This window comes from Nicotiana attenuata, unplaced genomic scaffold (assembly GCF_001879085.1).
Source record: "Nicotiana attenuata strain UT unplaced genomic scaffold, NIATTr2, whole genome shotgun sequence".
Taxonomy (NCBI): Eukaryota; Viridiplantae; Streptophyta; class Magnoliopsida; order Solanales; family Solanaceae; genus Nicotiana; species Nicotiana attenuata.
The window spans coordinates 111,276-122,245 of NW_017673294.1; positions in this window are offsets into that span (position 1 = coordinate 111,276).

A 10,970-nucleotide genomic window follows, 5' to 3' on the forward strand; every position below is an offset into this window, starting at 1 on the left:
GATGCGGTCATTTTTCCGCAGATGCGGGACCGCAGAAGCGGTGATTTTTCCGCTAATACGGGACCGCAGATGCGGTCATTTTTCCGCAGATGCAGAAACTGCTGGAGGCAGTGGGGTTCTTTTAAAAATCGAACTTTGGCTCATTTTCACCTCATTTCTTCCATGGGAGCCGATTTTTGAAGCAACTTTGGAGTGCCATTTTCATCACCAAGCATGAGGTAAGTTATCTCTACTAGTTTTGAGTATATACAAGGTTTATATATGGATTTAAACATTGAAATTTGTAGAAAACTTGGGGTTTGAGGGAAAACCTAAAAAACTAGTATTCTTGGATTTTGACCACGATTTTGGGTATGAAATTTCGAGAAAATCATATATTTGAGTTCGTGAGGCTATGGGTAAACTTTATCTAATTTCGGATTCCGGGCACGTGGGCCCGAGGGCATTTTTGTCAACTTTTCGATCGGGTTTAGGAATTATTATAAATTGGATTATAATGAGTACCTTAGCATATATTAATGGGTTTACATAATTATTGGCTAGTTTTGGAGCGTTGTGCATCGATTCGAGTCTTCGGAAGGGCGTGGAATGCCGGTTATGGATCTTCGGAGCGAGGTGAGTCTCCTTTCTAACCTTGTAAGAGGGAACTGTCCCCATAGGTGAATTAATTGGCTATGTGCTCCTATTTGTGGGGGCTACGTACGCACGAGGTGACGAGAGTCCGTGCGTAGCTACTACTATGCTATTGTCCGGGTAGTCTAGGACCCAAAAGCATGCTATACTTGGATTAATTGTAAACTTATTGACAACTCGAATTGCTTAAACCACATCGAATTAATAAATAATTTCAAAAAGGATTAAACTTCTTTTCTTACATTGTTGAAAGAGAAAGTGGCTTTTATTTGAACAAATATTCCCCGATAAATTCTTAATTGGCTATCTGAGCATGTATTTCTATGTGTACCTGCGTCGCACGTATGATTCACGAGCAGGGGGATTGTTTATTTCATGTTGACAGCGTCGCATGGATAGTTCGCGAGCGGGGTAATAGATGCATCTATGGTTCGCGCCGTTCGACCCTCGGCAGAGCACAGTTTATTTTCTGTTGGAGCGAGTCGTACGCCTCGGCATGATTTGCGCATGCTTGTATTGCTGCCTTGAACTTATTGAAGTTGTTATTGCCTCTTCATGGCTTGAGAATATTTGGATAAATAATGAAAAGGAATTTTGGGAAACTTCCTATAAAAGAAATAATTGTTTACTTGTTTCCTCCTATTGGATTAAAAATCATGTTTATAAGAGTCCACAACTTAATGAATTGTTGACATCATTATTGGACCACTAGTAAGTGTCGAAGTCGACCATCTCGTCTCTACTTCTTCGAGATTAGACGGGATACTCATTGAGTACAAGTTGTTTTCGTACTCATACTACACTTCTGTGCATTTTTGTTGCACTGGTATGGATGATTTGGGGACTAGGTGAGTTGCATTATTCGAGGCGGCCCGCAGCTAGTATAGTCCCTTCCAGTATATTGTATTTACTTTCTGTCCACTGTATTCCGGATGGATGTTGTATTATATTATTTCTTAGAAATTGCTCATGCACTTGTGACACCGAGTTCTGGGATCGTTTTGAAATATTTTGTATTAATTGCTTATTATTTAATTTGAATTGAAGCAGTTGTCTCTTTACTTATGAAATTAGAAGGAAAATTTAGGTTTTCAAAATTGTCTAAATTGGAATCTAATTAAGTATTTTAGTTGGCTTGCCTGACAGCAGTGTCCGGCGCCATCACGACCCTTAGTGGATTTTGGGTGACACTATTAGTTTGTACTTAGTACATTTCAGACTTTGTTAGTTGTATTTAGATCTTAGTAGATGCTCATGACTAGTGACACCCCGGTATCGGGCTGAGTTGGCTTGTATTCCGCGAATTGTTTTGTATTGTCATTGTCACTTCTTAGTTTATATCATGTTTAGACGTAATGCTTATTGTTTAATTGCTTAAAGACTGGATTGGAAATGTGTCAGTTAGCCTTGTCTTCACGAGACGCGCCATCACGACTGGGTCTGGGTTTAGGTTCGTCACAAGTTGGTATCAGAGCCTAGGTTACATAGGTCTCACGAGTCATGAGCAGGTTTAGTAGAGTCTCGCGGATCGGTACGCAGACTTCTGTATTTATCCTCAAGAGGCTGCAGAACCTTTAGGAAAACTCCATATTCTTGAAATTCTTATCGTGCGTCCTTGATTCAGCTTGAAATACAACTCTTTGAACTCCTTCCACGCATTCGTATGCGCGAACGAGCGCTCAGTATCAGATGTGCATCGATGGCTTGTGATTCCCTAATTGAGGGGCGAGATGTGATCTCTATGTTCTGATGTTGGGCCAGTCTAGAGGACTCGAGGCCGGATTTTTGCCTATAGCTTGAGCACCGAGGTGCTGATTGTGTGAGCACGTGTTTCTGTATCTATATATGCTATTGTGCCCCTATTGAGGGAAGTAATGACTGGATAGTTACGGGATGAGTATGTTATGACTGCGAGATGTATTCGTATGATTTGGAAGCAACGAGAAGGGTCTACTGGAGGATGGAAGGACTATTAGGTGCCTGATTTCCATCTTGATTTGAGGTATAGCCCCAAGTTAGGGGTACGTGAAGAATATTTTCCTGTTTCCTAGTTGGGAGTGAAGTAAATTTCATGTTGCGGTATGAGTTCAGACTCAGGAAGACTAAGTGACTACGTGAAGTTTATGTCGGTGGAAGGTATACAAAAATGTTGGTTGGAGGCAAAGAAAGTGGGTTATCTCCTGCGGAATGTTCTGAGTTTGTGCGATCCTTATGTTGTCTGTTAGAAGATCTCAATTTCAAGTGAAAGATATATGTTGTAATTTGAATTTGGGTTGCTTAAGAGAGTGGGTTTAACTATTACGAGGGTGAATGCGAGATTTGCAGAAGATTTAAAGTACCAAATGGTCTGTGTTTCACGAGCTTATGAAGGACTGAGTTTAACCTCACTACGGAAGTATGGTAGTAATAAAGTATATTCATTATGAATTATGGTGTGTATTTTGATCTATGGCTTCGAGCCAAGTGGGGGAGATGCTATTGATTGGCTGATTGCACGGTTATGTGCTATGTTGGTTCCAGTTTGAGGCATGCTGGTGAATCAATTGTGGTTTGCGGAGAGCCCGAGGATGACTCGAGAAAAGGAAAATTTTCGACTAAGGTAAGGTTATATCAAGCTTCATAGGTGTTTGAGAATCACGGAATATCTTGAGTTGTTGTTGATAAAGAATGCTCAGTGCATATGAAAGGGAAGTGGCTTGGTTGCATCAAGGTAAGGTTATATGCTATAGTGTCAGAAGTGCTAATGAGGCGCATGTCGTTCGGTTCTTTTGATCGGGCTAATTGCAGTTTGGGTAGAATGGATGACTATATAGAATGGTTCTAATGCGTTCTGGGTTTTACATGTAACAATTGGAAATTTTCAGGTGTATAATTTGGCTAGAAACTGAGGTTTTGCTTTTTGAGGGTGTCAAGACTTGAGTCATTTCTATATCAATTATGGGATTCTATACATCAGTAATAGGAAAGTAATGTCTTCAGATTCGCAGGAAGTCTTTTCAGGGTAGGTATTCTGAATGTGGTGCTTTTGGGAATATTTGAAAGTGAATTCAGCGGGTTGTGAGCCTTAGACTGTGTGGTATCATGCTTGGGTCTCGTGTGGTGAGTCTGGGTTGAGGAATTGCAATGTTATAGCAAGAAGCAGTATCAGGTTAAAGGGAAATCAGAAGGAAGCTTGGATAGATGGGATAGTTTGGTAGTACGCCGAACCAGTATGGCAAGGATATGATTAGTTCTTTGGATGTTCGCGAGGTAATGAGCTTCTACAGGTGTTTCACGGCAATGCTCTTAGATTTTGGGTGGCCTGCGTATCTTGGTTGAGTTAGAAGGATTCAGTCATGTCAGCTTTGGTTTTGTCAAAAAGGGAGACGGAGAGTTCTTGATGATTTCTACTGCGGTTAGAGACGCGTATTTTCTGCGAGTGTAAGAAACAAGGAATGTGTAGAGATTTTCTTCTGAATGGGATCAATGGAAAGTTCTTGGTTGGTTGAGTACATAGTTGCTTGTGGCTTGGAAGGGATATGAAATTCTCATGTTATTTTAGGATGGTTTGGTATATATGGTATGTGTGGAGCATTGAGATCTGCGTGTGTAAGGTTACGCTTCAATTCTGAAAGGAAGGTCATAAAATTCTTAGGCAGCATGGGTAGTTTCAGATAATTAGACAAGTGAGCTTCAGATGATTAAGGGAAGGGTATTGCTAGTTGGAGGTAATTTGACTAGGGTATATGTTTCAGACAAAGGCAATGTAATTAAGTTGAGGGTACTTCGGTAGTATTGCGACACTTTCTTGTTAGATCGACTGCTGATATCTGAGTTTGCTTGGAGGCACAAAAGAATGTTAGAGTATCTCTTGTGGAATGACTGGATATTAGAGATGTGGTAAGTACTAGAACGGTGGAATTGGAATCGGATATGTGATTCGTGTGCTATATGGAGTTGGAGACTGGGAGTTCTCATATTTAGGCTATGTTGTTGTTGTGGGTCGTGTGTATCGGCACACTTAAGTGACTATCGGGGTTTAGAGACCCGAGGGGATCTTTTGCTGCTTGGTACGTCAGATTTTGGAGGTGATATTGGGTATAGATTGGTTGCCTCAGTGTTGAGTCATTCAGAGCTATTGCGCTAAGGCGGCGATGTTGGTTATGCCGGGAATGCCACGGATCGAGTGGCGAGGTTCGACAGATTATGTTCTTAGTAGGGTGGTTTTATATTTCGAAGGCCCAGTGGATGGCTGGGAAGGATTATTTTTCTTATTTTGGTCTCTCGTGATGGATGTCAGTGCAGAGGCTCCTCATATTGATTCAGTTCCGGCGGTGAGGGACTTTTTGGATGTGTTTCTTGTGGCTGGGCATGCTTCCAGGCAAGGTTGTTGGTTTCGGTATTGATTTGATGCCGGGCACCGTATCGTATGGCACTGGCAGAGTTAAAGGAGTTGAAGGAGCAGCTTCAGGATTTCCTTGATGAGGAGTTCGTTGGAAGGCCAATGTGGATGCGTATTCTAACTTGGGTCGGCTTGGTTGGCTCCGAATTGTATTGTTGAGGGATGTGTTGATTCGATTGTTATTGAGCTTATTAGTGATCTGGGGAGATCTATGAGTTACCTTTCTGTGTTGCGAGGTGTTATGATTTGTGGGTTATAGGCACATATAGTGCGGTTCTATTGGGGTTTCATAGTGGGAGTCGAGCGAGAAGAGTAATTGGGCGTTGCTCGGTGGATGGCGTATCAATTTCCTTTCGGGTTGTGTGGTGTATGTTATTTGCTTCACCATGGTTATGATGATTTGATTTGGTTCTATACATCAATTGCGCGTGGTCGTCGATTTTTTTGAGCATAGTGACTTGACGTGTTCCATGTGGACCAGTAATCGGATAGGGTCGCGCATTGCAGCAAAGTTATGTGGAGGTAAGACCTTGCGGGTTAGATTTGTGTATTATTCTGTTTCTATGATGTGAGACGGGTGCTCGACCTTGTATTGTGGTGGTACTGGTGAGCTTACAGTACAACTTTTCATTTGAGTCCCTTTCACAATTTGAGTATGTTCGGATTGTTTCTCATTGTTGCGCGGATTGTGCAAGTTACGGCTTTAGTCTGCATTGAGGTGTCATGTTACCAGAGTGGTTGTGTTGGATTAGATGAGATCGTTGGGATCATTAATGAATACGAACGGATTCAATTTTAGCATGTTGGAAGGATAAATATCGAGGTTCGGCTCAGAAATTTGCTATGGTCTTTGCCAAGGAGAAGTGGCTTCATGAATGGTTGATCTAAGGAATGGTTATGGCTTACTGTACGTTTTATTTATCATTGGCAGTATATGAAAGCGTTGTGATGAAACTTTAGTTGATAAGAGGTTTCTATCGATATTCGGTTGTTATGTGCAGCCGCTGGGATTAGAAGTTATCGCTGCAAGCGTTTGAGTTATGTGGTATATCATGTAATTGCACCTGAGGCTGCAGGTATGGGTTATTACAGCTTGTTCGGGCTTATTCAGAGTATAGATGTGAGATTCTGATCTTGTGGATGACCTCAGGAGTGGAAATGTGGTTCTAAGGCTTATGGGCTAGGTTGGATTGTGAAATTTCAGTTACAATGTGTTATCGGACCTATACGAGATAGGGTGACGTGGGATCACCCCCGGGTATGTGCATGGTAAGGTTATTCAGCGATTGAGTGGCTTTTGGAACAACTATGGGCACGTTCGAGGACGAACGTATGTTTAAGTGGGGGAGGATGTAACGACCCGATCGGTCGTTTAGAGCTTTTGCATTTTGTTCGTCAGTTCCCGGGCATGACTTGCCCCGTGTGATGTATTATGACTCATGTAAATCATTGGTTTTGGTTTTCAGGGTAATCGGAATGAATTTGGAAGAAACAGTTCTCAGTTGAAGCTTGAAATTTGAAAGGTTTGACCAAGATTTGACTTGTGTGTATATGATCTCGGATAGGAATTTTTATGATTTGGTTAGCTCCGTCAGGTGATTTGGGACTTAGGAGAGGGATCGGAATGCATTTTGGAAGTCCGTGGAAGGTTTAGGCTTGAATTGGTGAAATTGAGATTTTGTTGATTTCCGGTTGGTAGGCGAGATTTTGATATAAGGGTCGGAATGGAATTCAGAGAGTGGCACTAGCTTCGTTGTGTCATTTGGGATGTGTGTGCAAAATTTTAGATTATTCGGACGTGTTTTGGTTGGGTTTTTGATCAAAAGCGGAATTCGGAAGATTTTAGAAAGTTTGGCTTGAATCCGATGTGTTTTGGGTGATTTGATGTTGTTTGAGGTGTTTTGATGATTGGAACAAGTTTGAATAAGGTATTAGAATATGTTTGTGCTTTTGGTTGAGGTCCCAGGGGCCTCGGAGTGATTTCAGATGGTTAACAGAGAAGTTTGGACTTTGTTGCAGCTGCTGAATTTGCTGCTTCTGGTATTTTTGCACCTGCGGATTGGGGACCGCAAGAGCGGCGCCGCATATGCGGAGGAATTGGCCGCAGAAGCGAAAGGGGCCTGATGAGCAGTGACCGCAGAAGCGGTAAGGGTAACCGCATCTGCGATGTCGCAGATGCGGTTTTGGTAATTTAAGTGAGGGCCGCAGATGCGGTGGTCTTGGCCGCAGATGCGGTACCGCAAAAGCGGAATTTGGGCCGCGGATGCGAAATTGTCTAGGCAGAAAGTATATATTGCACCCTTCGCGATTTTGAGAGGGTTTTCACCATATTTCATCCGGAGAAAGCTTGGGAGAGCTAATTGAAGAGGGAATTCAAGAGGATTTCATGGAGGTAAGATTTTTGGACCCTAAACTTGTTTCTATGATGAATTTTAACATTTGTAAGCTTGAAATCCATGGAAAATCAGTAGAAATAAATGGTAATTAGGGCTTGAGATTTAAGAGACCTTTGAGTGGGGATTTGAGGGGCCATTTTAGGTCCGATTTTGATGTTCTTGATATGTATGAACTCGTGAGAGGATGAGGATTCAATTAATGTTAATTTTATCGGATTTCGAGACGTGGGCCCGGGGGGGCGGGTTTGAACAATTTCGGGATTTTGATGTTAAATTGGATATTTTCGAGTGGGCTTCGTTCCCTTAGCATATTTTAATGATTATGTACTGATTGTGGCTAGATTCGGAGAATCCGGAGGTCGATTAGTACGGGCGAGGCATCGCGAGCTAGAGTTTGGACCGGATCGAGGTGAGTAATGGTTGTAAATGATGTTCTGAGGGTTTGAAACCCCGGATTGCACACACGCTTGATGACGAGCGTGGGGTCACGCACTATTGGGGACTGTGACTTGGTCCATCCCGATTGATGATTTTACCGCGTATTTGACTGAAATCTATTTGTTATCATCATTATTTGGGCTGAATGCCATATTTGGGCTTCGTGCCAACTATTTGAACCCTTCGGGGATTTTTGTTGATATTTCCTTACTGTTTTGACTTTATATTTGAACTCAGTCATGTTATTTTCCACTGTTTTCAAAACTAAGCCATGTTAACTCAGTTTTAATACTCAAATGATATTTAAATGATGTTTTGGGCTGAGTAACACCGTTTTACTGTTGCCCGAGAGGCTTATGTGATTTTTGACTGAGTAAGGTCGAGGGCTTGTGTTGTGAGGATATCTTTTGGGTCGAGCTGCACGCCACAGCGGTGATACACTGATACTGATGTGAGGCCGAGGGCCTGAGATATGTACGCCATGAGGTGGCTTGATCGATATGAGGCCGAGGGCCTAGATTTGATGCCACGAAATGGCTTGTTATTACGCTTGGGCCGAAAGGGGCCCCTCCAGGGGTCTGCACACCCCCAGTGAGCGCGGGTACCCATTGTGATGTGAGATATAGTCCAAGGGGCTGGTATTGTTCTATGTGATTGCCCGAGGGGCTGGTACTGATCTGTGATATTTCCCGAGGGGCGGATTTGTTGACATTGTGCCCGAGGGGCGAACTTTATGTGCTTATCTTTCTTATTTGCATGTCATTTACCTGCTTAATTGTGTATTTGTGCCCGAGGGGCGGATTTCTGTGCTTATCTGCACTAGTTGCTCTTCATTCATTTGCGCAACTGTTAAAAAGGTCATTTTCAAAGAAGTTTAAACTGAGCTAAGATGTTTTAAAGGATTTTACAGCTTCATTGCTTTCTTACTGGTTTTTGAACTGCTTCTATACAACATGTTGATGCACTTTTCGTGATTTCTTACCATTCAGACTTTAGTATGATTATTACTCACTGAGTTGGAGTACTCACTTTACTCCCTGCACCTTGTGTGCAGATTCAGGTACTTCAGCACCCGGTAGCGTGCATTGGCTGAGCTGAGGCAGAGTCACCGGAGTTTAGCAAGGTAGCTGTCGGCGTTCGTAGCATTGCTTTTCTCCCTCTTTATTCTATTAGTCTGTACTTAGTACATTTCAGACTTCGTTAGTTGTATTTAGATCTTAGTAGATGCTCATGACTAGTGACACCCCGGTATCGGGCTGAGTTGGGTTGTATTCCGCGAATTATTTTGTATTGTCATTGTTACTTCTGAGTTTATATCATGTTTAGACGTAATGCTTATTGTTTAATTGCTTAAAGACTGGATTGGAAATGTGTCGGCTGGCCTTGTCTTCACGAGAGGTGCCATCACGACCGGGTCTGGGTTTAGGGTCGTGACATTTAAATAATTGTCCAGTATAAAATACAGCATACTATGCTTTTATATGATATATCTTCAGCACAATATACAGCAAGGAAAATTTTTTATGTACCTAATACCAATAATTTATTATGGATACAAATTCAGTGCTCCATTATAATGTCCAGTATAAATTACTGGATATTATGCTTTGACATGGTATATCTCCAGCATACTATGCATGAAGAAATTTTTTTAGTTATTTAATTTCACAACATTGTTCTAGAGAAAAAGTTTCCATTTTTTTTACACATCTTCGTTATAATATACTGCACTATAACGCTTCATAAGTAGTAATTCCAGTATAATTTATAGGAAGCAACCAAATCTCTCAAATTAAGTAAAACAAATCTGACTCGTGACGATCCAGTATAAAACTCTCCATGCTCGCTTTAACTAATTTATGACCTGCAGGGATGGTTGGTTCGGGATTTACAAGAGTTTGGATTGAAATATGCACATTTAAATCTTTAGGATTTTCCTAAAAGGCTAAGTTTGAGTTTGGTCAACATTTTGGGCAAGCAGGCTCGGATTCATGTTTTGACGGTTCCGGAGGGTCCGTGGGAAAATATGGGACCTGGGCGTATGCCCGGAATCAAATTCCGAGGTCCCTAGCCCGAGTAATGAATTTTTATTAGAAATTGTTAATCTAAAATATTAAGGATTTAAAGAAACTAACTAATGATTGATTTCATGGGCATCGGGCTCGTATGTTGGTTTCGAAGCCCGGTACAAGTCCGAAATATCATTTAAGACCTACCCGCAAAATTTGGCGTCAATCCGAGTAGTTTAAGGGCGTTTTGGCCCGTTAGAGGAAAATTTAGAACTTGAAGTTCATAAGTTTTATTCATTTGGTTTTAGGGGGTGATTCTTAGATTTAGAGTTGTTTTGGGTGTTCTGAAGGTTCGAGTAGGTCCGTCTCGTGATTTCAGACTTGTCGGTATGTTCGGGCGGGGCCCGGGAGCCCCGAGCGTCAATCGGACGAGGCTCGAGTGAAGTGGAAATTTTTTAGAAAGGCTGAAGTTTGCTATTTCTGTCATAACCGCACCTGCGGTTGGTGGACCGCAGGTGCGAGACCGCAGAAGCGGTCCCTTCATCGCAGAAGCGGCCCAGGGCAGCCAGGCCAGGAACCGCAGAAGCGGCTCCGCAGATGCGGCCTCGACACCGCGAAGTGGTCCCAGCGCCTTCACCCCGTTTCGCAGATGCGGTTTATTTCTCGCAGATGCGGGACCGCAGATGTGGTCCCCTGACCGCAGATGCGAAAATCGCTGAAATAGTGAGGTTCATTTAATACAAGTTCCAAACCAATTTTTGACACTTTTTACTCCTCCATTGGCGAATTTAGAGCTCTTGAGAGAAAACCTTCACCAAGCATCTTGAGGTAAGTTAGTCCTACACATTTCTAGTTTATTACTTATGTCTTGGGTAGATTAAAGAGTAGTATTAAGGTGAAATCATGGGGTTAGAGCAAAAACCTAGGGTTTTAATAAAAGTTAGATTTAACCACGAAATTTATTATGTAATAAATTAGAAATCATATATTATTGATCCTTAGGATGTAGAGAACAACTTCCTTCGAAAAATCTCGGAATCCGGGCACGTGGGCCCGGGGTCGGATTTTAGAAAACTTGTGATTAAGGGTTGGGAAATTTCTTAAATAGCTAGA